We start from the raw sequence: 12,092 nt of genomic DNA on the forward strand, positions 1-12,092 counted from the left end.
CTTTGCCGTATAATCCTCAATACCTTTGGTATGAGAGGCAGAGGAGGAAACACATATACGGACTGGTACACCCAAGGTGTTACCAACGCGTCCACAGCTATTGCCTGCGGATCTCTTGACCTGGCGCAATAACTGTCCAGTGTCTTGTTGAGGCGAGACGCCATCATGTCCACCATTGGTTTTACCCAACGGTTTAATAGCATGTGGAAAACTTCTGGATGAAGTACCCACTCTCCCGGGTGAAGGTCGTGTCTGCTGAGGAAGTCTGCTTCCCAGTTGTCCACGCCCGGGATGAATACTGCTGACAATGCTATCACGTGATTCTCCGCCCAGCGAAGGATCCTGGCAGCTTCTGCCATTCTGTTTCTTGTGCCGCCCTGTCTGTTTACATGGGCGACTGCCGTGATGTTGTCCGACTGGATCAACACCGGTCTTCCTTGAAGCAGAGGTTCCGCCTGGCTTAGAGCATTGTAGATTGCTCTTAGTTCCAGAATGCTTATGTGAAGAGACTTTTTCAGGCTCGACCACACTCCCTGGAAATTTCTTCCCTGTGTGACTGCTCCCCAGCCTCTCAGGCTGGCATCCGTGGTCACCAGGATCCAATCCTGCATGCCGAATCTGCGGCCCTCCAATAGATGAGCCTCCTGCAACCACCACAGAAGGGATACCCTTGTCCTCGGCGACAGGGTTATCCGCAGGTGCATCTGAAGATGCGACCCTGACCATTTGTCCAACAGATCCCTTTGCATGGAATCTGCCGAAAGGGATTGCTTCGTAAGAAGCTACCATTTTTTCCCAGGACTCTTGTGCATTGATGTACAGACACCTTTCCTGGTTTTAGGAGGTTCCTGACCAGGTCAGATAACTCCTTGGCTTTTTCTTCGGGAAGAAAAACCTTTTTCTGAACTGTGTCCAGAATCATCCCCAGGAACAGCAGACGAGTTGTCGGCATTAATTGGGATTTTGGAATATTCAGAATCCATCCGTGCTGCTTTAGCACCTCTTGAGATAGTGCTAAACCCATCTCTAGCTGTTCTCTGGACCTTGTCCTTATTAGGAGATCGTCCAAGTATGGGATAATTAATACGCCTTTTCTTCGAAGAAGAAATATTATCTCGGCCATTACCTTTGTAAAGACCCGAGGTGCCGTGGACAAACCAAACGGCAGCGTCTGAAACTGATAGTGACAGTTTTGTACAACGAACCTGAGGTACCCCTGGTGTGATGGGTAATTGGAACGTGGAGATACGCATCCTTGATGTCCAAGGATACCATAAAGTCCCCTTCTTCCAGGTTCGCTATCACTGCTCTGAGTGACTCCATCTTGAACTTGAACTTCTTTATGTACAGGTTCAAGGACTTCAGATTTAGAATAGGCCTTACCGAGCCATCCGGCTTCGGTACCACAAAAAGAGTGGAATAATACCCCTTCCCTTGTTGTAGAAGAGGTACCTTGACTATCACCTGCTGAGAATACAGCTTGTGAATGGCTTCCAAAACCGTCTCCCTTTCTGAGGGGGACGTTGGTAAAGCCGACTTCAGGAAACGGCGAGGTGGCTCTGTCTCTAATTTCAACCTGTACCCCTGAGATATTATCTGCAGGATCCAGGGATTTACCTGCGAGTGAGCCCACTGCGCGCTGTAATTTTTGAGACGACCGCCTACCGCCCCCAAGTCCGCTTGCGAAGCCCCAGCGTCATGCTGAGGCTTTTGTAGAAGCCGGGGAGGGCTTCTGTTCCTGGGAAGGAGCTGCCTGTTGCTGTCTCTTCCCTCGTCCTCTGCCTCGTGGCAGATATGAATAGCCCTTTGCTCTCTTATTTTTAAAGGAACGAAAAGGCTGCGGTTGAAAAGTCGGTGCCTTTTTCTGTTGGGGAGTGACTTGAGGTAGAAAGGTGGATTTCCCGGCCGTAGCCGTGGCCACCAAATCCGATAGACCGACCCCAAATAACTCCTCTACGCATCGCCTGTCCACTGTCGTGTCCATAAAGCTCTTCTGGCCGAAATGGACATAGCACTTACCCGTGATGCCAGTGTGCAGATATCTCTCTGTGCATCACGCATATAAAGAAATGCATCCTTTATTTGTTCTAACGACAGTAAAATATTGTCCCCGTCCAGGGTATCAATATTTTCGATCAGGGACTCTGACCAAACTACCCCAGCACTGCACATCCAGGCAGTCGCAATAGCTGGTCGTAGTATAACACCTGCATGTGTGTATATACCTTTTTGGATATTTTCCATCCTCCTATCTGATGGATCTTTAAGTGCGGCCGTCTCAGGAGAGGGTAACGCCACTTGTTTTGATAAGCGTGTTAGCGCTTTGTCCACCCTAGGAGGTGTTTCCCAGCGCTCCCTAACCTCTGGCGGGAAAGGGTATAAAGCCAATAACTTCTTTGAAATTAGCAGTTTTTTATCGGGGCACCCCACGCTTCATCACACACGTCATTTAATTCTTCTGATTCGGTAAAAACTACTGGTAGTTTTTTCACACCCCACATAATACCCTGTTTAGTGGTACCTGTAGTATCAGCTAAATGTAACATCTCCTTTATTGCCAAAATCATATAACGTGTGGCCCTACTGGAAAATACGGTTGATTCGTCACCTTCACCACCGGAATCAGTGCCTGTGTCTGGGTCTGTGTCGACCGACTGAGGCAAGGGGCGTTTTACAGCCCCTGACGGTGTTTGAGGCGCCTGGACAGGCACTAATTGAGTGTCCGGCCGCCTCATGTCGGCAAACGACTGCTTAAGCGAGTTGACGCTATCCCGTAATTCCACAAATAAAGGCATCCATTCTGGTGTCGACCCCCTAGGAGGTGACATCCTCATATTTGGCAATTGCTCCGCCTCCACACCAATAACGTCCTCATACATGTCGACACACACGTACCGACACACAGCAGACACACAGGGAATGCTCTATACGAAGACAGGACCCACTAGCCCTTTGGGGAGACAGAGGGAGAGTCTGCCAGCACACACCAAAAAGCGCTATATATGACAGGGATAGCCTTATGATTAAGTGCTCCCTTATAGCTGCTTTTATATTGATATATTGCCATTTATTTTGCCCCCCCTCTCTGTTATACCCTGTTTCTGTAGTGCAGTGCAGGGGAGAGACCTGGGAGCCTTCCTGACCAGCGGAGCTGTGACAGAAAATGGCGCCGTGTGCTGAGGAGATAGGCCCCGCCCCTTTTCCGGCGGGCTCGTCTCCCGCTATTTAGTACATTTAGGCAGGGGTAAATATCTCCATATAGCCTCTGGGGCTATATGTGAGGTATTTTTAGCCTTTTTAAAGGTTTTCATTTGCCTCCCAGGGCGCCCCCCTCCCAGCGCCCTGCACCCTCAGTGACTGCCGTGTGAAGTGTGCTGAGAGGAAAATGGCGCACAGCTGCAGTGCTGTGCGCTACCTTAAGAAGACTGCAGGAGTCTTCAGCCGCCGATTCTGGACCTCTTCTTGCTTCAGCATCTGTGAGGGGGCCGGCGGCGTGGCTCCGGTGACCATCCAGGCTGTACCTGTGATCGTCCCTCTGGAGCTTCATGTCCAGTAGCCAAGAAGCCAATCCATCCTGCACGCAGGTGAGTTCACTTCTTCTCCCCTCTGTCCCTCGTTGCAGTGATCCTGTTGCCAGCAGGAATCACTGTAAAATAAAAAACCTAAGCTAAACTCTCTAAGCAGCTCTTTATGAGAGCCACCTAGAATTGCACCCTTCTCGGCCGGGCACAAAAATCTAACTGGAGTCTGGAGGAGGGTCATAGGGGGAGGAGCCAGTACACACCACCTGACCTGTAAAAGCTTTACTTTTGTGCCCTGTCTCCTGCGGAGCCGCTATCCCCCATGGTCCTTTCAGGAACCCCAGCATCCACTTAGGACGATAGAGAAATAAGGTTATCCCTGTATATATATAGCGCTCTGGTGTGTGCTGGCATACTCTCCCTCTGTCTCCCCAAAGGGCTAGTGGGGTCCTGTCCTCTGTCAGAGCATTCCCTGTGTGTGTGCTGTGTGTCGGTACGTTGTGTCGACATGTATGAGGAGGAAAATGATGTGGAGGCGGAGCAATTGCCTATAATAGAGATGTCACCCCCTAGGGAGTCGACACCTGAGTGGATGAGCTTATGGAAGGAATTACGTGACAGTGTCAGCTCTTTGCAAAAGACAGTTGACGACATGAGACAGCCGGCTACTCAGCTTGTGCCTGTCCAGGCGTCTCAAAAGCCATCAGGGGCTCTAAAACGCCCGTTACCTCAGATGGTAGATACAGACGTCGACACGGATACTGACTCCAGTGTCGACGGGGAAGAGACAAACGTGACTTCCAATAGGGCCACACGTTACATGATTGAGGCAATGAAAAATGTTTTACATATTTCTGATAATACCAGTACCACTAAAAAGGGTATTATGTTCGGTGAGAAAAAACTACCTGTAGTTTTTCCTGAATCTGAGGAATTAAATGAGGTGTGTGATGAAGCGTGGGTTTCCCCCGATAAAAAACTGATAATTTCTAAAAAATTATTGGCATTATATCCTTTCCCGCCAGAGATTAGGGCGCGTTGGGAAACACCCCCTAGGGTGGATAAAGCACTCACACGCTTATCAAAACAGGTGGCTCTACCCTCTCCTGAGACGGCCGCCCTTAAGGATCCTGCTGATAGAAAGCAGGAGGGTATCCTAAAATGTATTTACACACATACTGGTGTTATACTGCGACCCGCAATCGCCTCAGCCTGGACGTGCAGTGCTGGGTTGGCTTGGTCGGATTCCCTGACTGAAAATATTGATACCCTAGACAGGGACAGTATATTACTGACTATAGAGCATTTAAAAGATGCATTTCTATATATGCGTGATGCACAGCGGGATATTTGCCGACTGGCATCAAGAGTAAGTGCGCTGTCCATTTCTGCCAGAAGAGGGTTATGGACGCGACAGTGGTCAGGTGATGCGGATTCCAAACGGCATATGGAAGTATTGCCTTATAAAGGGGAGGAGTTATTTGGGGTAGGTCTTTCAGACCTGGTGGCCACGGCAACGGCTGGGAAATCCACATTTTTACCCCAGGTCGCCTCTCAACATAAGAAGACGCCGTATTATCAGGCGCAGTCCTTTCGTCCCCATAAGGGCAAGCGAGCGAAAGGCTCCTCATTTCTGCCCCGGGGCAGAGGAAGGGGAAAAAGGCTGCAACAGACAGCCAATTCCCAGAAGCAGAAGCCCTCTCCCGCTTCTGCCAAGTCCTCAGCATGACGCTGGGGCTTTACAAGCGGACTTAGGCACGGTGGGGGCACGTCTCAAGAATTTCAGCGCGCAGTGGGCTCACTCGCAAGTAGACCCCTGGGTCCTTCAGGTGGTATCTCAGGGTACAAATTGGAATTCGAGACCTCTCCCCCTCGCCGTTTCCTAAAGTCTGCTTTACCGACGTCTCCCTCCGACAGGGAGGCGGTATTGGAGGCCATTCACAAGCTGTATTCTCAGCAGGTGATAATCAAGGTACCCCTCCTGCAACAGGGCAAGGGGTATTATTCAAAGCTGTTTGTGGTACCGAAGCCGGACGGCTCGGTGAGACCTATTTTAAATCTGAAATCCTTGAACACTTACATACAAAGGTTCAAGTTCAAGATGGAGTCACTCAGAGCAGTGATCGCGAACCTGGAAGAAGGGGACTATATGGTGTCTCTGGACATCAAGGATGCTTACCACCATGTCCCAATTTACCCTTCTCACCAAGGGTACCTCAGGTTTGTGGTACAGAACTGTCACTATCAGTTTCAGACGCTGCCGTTTGGATTGTCCACGGCACCCCGGGTCTTTACCAAGGTAATGGCCGAAATGATGATACTTCTTCGAAGAAAAGGCGTCTTAATTATCCCTTACTTGGACGATCTCCTGATAAGGGCAAGATCCAAGGAACGGTTAGTAGTCGGAGTAGCACTATCTCAAGTAGTGTTACGGCAGCACGTGTGGATTCTAAATATCCCAAAATCACAGCTGATTCCGACGACACGTCTGCTGTTCCTAGGGATGATTCTGGACACAGTCCAGAAAAAGGTGTTTCTCCCGGAGGAGAAAGCCAGGGAGTTATCCGAGTTAGTCAGAAACCTCCTGAAACCAGACCGGGTCTCAGTGCATCAATGCACAAGGGTCCTGGGAAAAATGGTGGCTTCCTACGAAGCGATTCCATTCGGCAGATTCCACGCAAGAACATTTCAGTGGGATCTGCTGGACAAATGGTCCGGATCGCATCTTCACATGCATCAGCGGATAACCCTGTCCCCAAGGACAAGGGTGTCTCTCCTGTGGTGGTTGCAGAGTGCTCATCTTCTAGAGGGCCGCAGATTCGGCATTCAGGACTGGGTCCTGGTGACCACGGATGCCAGCCTGAGAGGCTGGGGAGCAGTCACACAGGGAAGAAATTTCCAGGGCTTGTGGTCAAGCCTGGAAACGTCACTTCACATAAATATCCTGGAACTAAGGGCCATTTACAATGCTCTAAGCCAAGCAAGACCTCTGCTTCAGGGTCAGCCGGTGTTGATCCAGTCAGACAACATCACGGCAGTCGCCCACGTAAACAGACAGGGCGGCACAAGAAGCAGGAGGGCAATGGCAGAAGCTGCAAGGATTCTTCGCTGGGCGGAAAATCATGTGATAGCACTGTCAGCAGTGTTCATTCCGGGAGTGGACAACTGGGAAGCAGACTTCCTCAGTAGACACGACCTCCACCCGGGAGAGTGGGGACTTCATCCAGAAGTCTTCCACATGATTGTAAACCGTTGGGAAAAACCAAAGGTGGACATGATGGCGTCCCGCCTCAACAAAAAACTAGACAGGTATTGCGCCAGGTCAAGGGACCCTCAGGCAATAGCGGTGGACGCTCTGGTAACACCGTGGGTGTACCAGTCAGTGTATGTGTTCCCTCCTCTGCCTCTCATACCCAAGGTACTGAGAATTATAAGACGGAGAGGAGTAAGAACTATACTCGTGGCTCCGGATTGGCCAAGAAGGACTTGGTACCCGGAACTTCAAGAGATGCTCACAGAGGACCCATGGCCTCTACCTCTAAGAAGGGACCTGCTCCAGCAGGGACCCTGTCTGTTCCAAGACTTACCGCGGCTGCGTTTGACGGCATGGCGGTTGAACGCCGGATCCTGAAGGAAAAAGGCATTCCGGATGAAGTCATCCCTACCCTGATCAAAGCCAGGAAGGATGTAACCGCACAGCATTATCACCGTATTTGGCGTAAATATGTTGCGTGGTGCGAGGCCAGGAAGGCCCCTACAGAGGAATTTCAACTGGGTCGTTTCCTGCATTTCCTGCAAACAGGACTGTCTATGGGCCTAAAATTAGGGTCCATTAAGGTTCAAATTTCGGCCCTGTCGATTTTCTTCCAGAAAGAACTGGCTTCAGTTCCTGAAGTTCAGACGTTTGTCAAGGGGGTACTGCATATACAGCCTCCTTTTGTGCCTCCAGTGGCACCCTGGGATCTCAATGTGGTTTTGGGGTTCCTAAAATCACATTGGTTTGAACCACTTACCACTGTGGACTTAAAATATCTCACATGGAAAGTGGTAATGCTGTTGGCCCTGGCTTCAGCCAGGCGCGTGTCAGAATTGGCGGCTTTGTCCTATAAAAGCCCATACCTGATTTTTCATACGGATAGGGCAGAATTGAGGACTCGTCCTCAGTTTCTCCCTAAGGTGGTTTCAGCGTTTCACCTGAACCAGCCTATTGTGGTACCTGCGGCTACTAGGGACTTGGAGGACTCCAAGTTACTGGACGTAGTCAGGGCCCTGAAAATATATGTTTCCAGGACGGCTGGAGTCAGAAAATCTGACTCGCTGTTTATACTGTATGCACCCAACAAGCTGGGTGCTCCTGCTTCTAAGCAGACTATTGCTCGTTGGATTTGTAGTACAATTCAGCTTGCACATTCTGTGGCAGGCCTGCCGCAGCCAAAATCTGTAAAAGCCCATTCCACAAGGAAGGTGGGCTCATCTTGGGCGGCTGCCCGAGGGGTCTCGGCGTTACAACTTTGCCGAGCAGCTACTTGGTCAGGGGCAAACACGTTTGCAAAATTCTACAAATTTGATACCCTGGCTGAGGAGGACCTGGAGTTCTCTCTTTCGGTGCTGCAGAGTCATCCGCACTCTCCCGCCCGTTTGGGAGCTTTGGTATAATCCCCATGGTCCTTACGGAGTTCCCAGCATCCACTAGGACGTCAGAGAAAATAAGAATTTACTCACCGGTAATTCTATTTCTCGTAGTCCGTAGTGGATGCTGGGCGCCCATCCCAAGTGCGGATTATCTGCAATACTTGTACATAGTTACTGTTAACTAATCGGGTTATTGTTGTAGTGAGCCATCCTTAGAGAGGCTCCTTTGTTATCATACTGTTAACTGGGTTCAGATCACAAGTTGTACGGTGTGATTGGTGTGGCTGGTATGAGTCTTACCCGGGATTCATAAATCCTTCCTTATTGTGTACGCTCGTCCGGGCACAGTATCCTAACTGAGGCTTGGAGGAGGGTCATAGGGGGGGGAGCCAGTGCACACCAGGTAGTCCTAAAGCTTTACTTTTGTGCCCAGTCTCCTGCGGAGCCGCTATTCCCCATGGTCCTTACGGAGTTCCCAGCATCCACTACGGACTACGAGAAATAGAATTACCGGTGAGTAAATTCTTATTTTTACAAAGTTTGACATCTGGATTAGGCGCTATGGGGAATGATTCCCTAATCCAGGGGTGGGCAGACTTTTGGAGTCGGCGATCTACTTTGAAAGCTAACAAGCTTTTGTGATCTACCTAGGAGGAATAATAGCACACAAAAAAGGGGCGTGGTATAACAAAAAGTGGGCGTGGCATAACACAAAAAGGGACTTAGCCTTGCTGCACAGAGTGTAATGACTGTCTCGCATGAAATAACACATTGGCCCCCACAGGTAAAAACCTCAAACACATATGCCCCCACAGTGCCAGATACACATGCCCCCACAGTGCCAGATATGCCCCCACAGTGGCAGATACAGATATGACCCCACAGTGCCAGATACAGATATACCCCCACAGTGCCAGATATGCCCCTACAGTGCCATGTGCCCACACTGCTAGATATGCCCCCACAGTGCCAGATTACAGATATGCCCCCACAGTGCTGTCACTGACCTAGGTTGGGGGTGTTGTGAACTCGGGGGTTCTCCCGATGGTAGGGGAGAGGAACCACAGTTGGGTCGGAACAGGAATGGCTTGATATAGGTCTTCCTCATACAAGACTCTGACAGTAAAGCTTGGTGAAAATATTAAAGGACTTTATTGCAGGAAGGGAGCAACACAATGTCACATAACAGAAGGAGTGTATGGAGAAATGTCCAGGAAGTACTTGTGAGTGATGGTAAAAGATACTGGTGACTGAAGAACTTGAGAGCAGTGGTTAAAAGACACTGATGATTTGAGGAACTTGAGAGCGGTGGTTAAGACTCTGATAATTTGAAGAACTTGAGATCGGTGGTTAAAGACACTGATGATTTGAGAGCGGTGGTTAAGACACTGATGATTTGAAGAACTTGAGAGCGGTGGATAAAGACACTGAGGATTTGTATAACTGGAGAGCGAGGGTTAAAGACACTGAGGATTTGTATAACTTGAGAGCGAGGGTTAAAGACACTGAGGACTTGTATAACTTGAGAGCGAGGGTTAAAGACACTGAGGACTTGTATAACTTGAGAGCGACGTTTAACCTGCAGCCCACGCTGACTCCAAGAAGCACTGATGACTGGAGCGCAGTGGAACCCAGCAGCGTCTGGGAGCGCTGGAAGCTGTGCAACAACTGACAGCTGGAAATGCCGGAGACACTGGGGTATGCTGCAGAGAGATCCGCCGAGAACAGAAGCACTGACATCCACTTCTGGGGAAAAGACGATACTCAGGCGCCGCGGCTCTGCCCGGCGTCTGCCTTTGAATCTCCCGCCTCCAGTGGATTGGCGGAACAGTCCGATGATGTCGCCTGCTCCCCGCCCACGTGATGCCGGGTGTCACGGCGGCGCCCCTGCCCCGGGGAGCCGCGCCAGCCAGACGCCGGAGCCCGTGGACCACCGAAGGCGGAGGCCGCAACACAGACCAGCAGGCACGCAGGGGTAAGCGCGGCGAATGCCGCCCATGGCGTGTGACAAGTGCCATGTGCCCGCAGTGCCAGATATGCCCCCTCAGTGCCAGATTACAGATATACCCCCACAGTGCCATGTGGCCGCAGTTCCAGATATGCCCCCACAGTGCCAGATTACAGATATACCCCCACAGTGCCATGTGGCCGCAGTTCCAGATATGCCCCCACAGTGCCAGATTACAGATATGCCCCCACAGTGCCATGTGCCAGATATGCCCCCACAGTGCCAGATTACATATATACCCCCACAGTGCCATGTGGCCGCAGTTCCAGATATGCCCCCAGTGCCAGATATGCCCCCCAGTGCCAGATTACAGCTATGCCCCCACAGTGCCATGTGCCCACAGTGCCGGATACAGATATGACCCCACAGTGCCAGATACAGATATGCCCCCACAGTGCCAGATACAGATATGCCCCCACAGTGCCATGTGCCCACACTGCTAGATATGCCCCCACAGTGCCAGATTACAGATATGCCCCCACAGTGCCATGTGCCCCCACAGTGCCAGATTACAGATATGCCCCCACAGTGCCATGTGCCCGCAGTTCCAGATATGCCCCCAGTGCCAGATTACAGATATGCCCCCACAGTGCCATGTGCCCGCAGTGCCAGATATGCCCCCACAGTGCCAGATTACAGATATGCCCCCACAGTGCCATGTGCCCGCAGTTCCAGATATGACACCACAGTGCCAGATATTCCCCCACAGTGCCAGATATGCCCCACACTGCGACATATGCCGCCACTGTGCCAGATATGCCCCCCAGTGTCAGATTACAGATATGCCCCCACAGTGCCATGTGCCCGCAGTTTCAGATATGCCCCCACAGTGCCAGATATGACACCACAGTGCCAGATATTCCTCCACAGTGCCAGATATTCCCCCACAGTGCCAGATATGCCCCACACTGCGACATATGCCGCCACTGTGCCATGTGCCCGCAGTGCCAGATATGCCCCCACAGTGCCAGATTACAGATATGCCCCCACAGTGCCATGTGCCGCAGTTCCAGATATGCCCCACAGTGCCAGATATGACACCACAGTGCCAGATATTCCCCCACAGTGCCAGATATGCCCCACACTGCAACATATGCCGCCACTGTGCCATGTGCCCGCAGTGCCAGATATGCCCCCCAGTGCCAGATTACAGATATGCCCCCCACAGTGCCATGTGCCCGCAGTGCCAGATATGACCCCACAGTGCCACATATGCCCCACATTGCCACATATGCCGCCACTGTGCCATGTGCCCACAGTGCCAGATATGCCCCCACAGTGCCACATATGCCCCACATTGCCAGATATGCCCCCACAGTGCTCACCGTGCTGTGTGGAGAGCGCAGCGCGCGCTTCTCCTGTCTGCCGTCCTGCCCCTCAGTCTGATCTCCGGCGGTGACGGCAGCGTGTATAGCTCAAATCAGGCGCCGGTTCGCAAGCTCTTATTGGCTAACGAACCGGCGCCTGATTTGAGCTATACACTCCGCCGTCACTGCCGGAGACCAGACTGAGGGGCAGGACGGCAGGCAGGAGAGGCGCGGCTTCGGGTGGCTGGGCAGCGGATCGCAATCGACTGGTCGCATGTCCGCGACCGACTGTTTGGCCACCCCTGCCCTAATCGGTCTGTTCCCCAAAAAAAAATTCTATGTGTATTATATCTCTACTGGGACTATCCCAGCCATCAATCCAGTGTCTTGTCCATTCTAAGTTCATAGGGAACCCGGTATCCTTGAGATAATTTCCTCTACCTGTGATGGACATGCATCTAGAACAGTGAAATGCAACATTAGTCTATGTGGGTATCTAACATATTTTGTGCTTCCTGGGTGGGAGCACTCTATATGTATACCATCTCTAACAAAACTCCTGTTAAGTTACTTAGAGGTCACTTCTGCTAGAGAGAGAAGCAGAAGTTTAGAGGCCTCCTCCTA

The 12,092-nt window shown here is 51.2% G+C and overlaps 1 long non-coding RNA gene across 2 annotated transcripts in view; it reads left to right on the forward strand.

Moving 5' to 3' along the window:
- Positions 1 to 12,092, forward strand: part of LOC134966149 (uncharacterized) — a 108,366-nt gene that overhangs the window by 42,003 nt on the left and 54,271 nt on the right. The window lies entirely within an intron of this gene.

This window comes from Pseudophryne corroboree, chromosome 10 (genome assembly GCF_028390025.1).
Source record: "Pseudophryne corroboree isolate aPseCor3 chromosome 10, aPseCor3.hap2, whole genome shotgun sequence".
In the NCBI taxonomy this organism is placed as follows: domain Eukaryota; kingdom Metazoa; phylum Chordata; class Amphibia; order Anura; family Myobatrachidae; genus Pseudophryne; species Pseudophryne corroboree.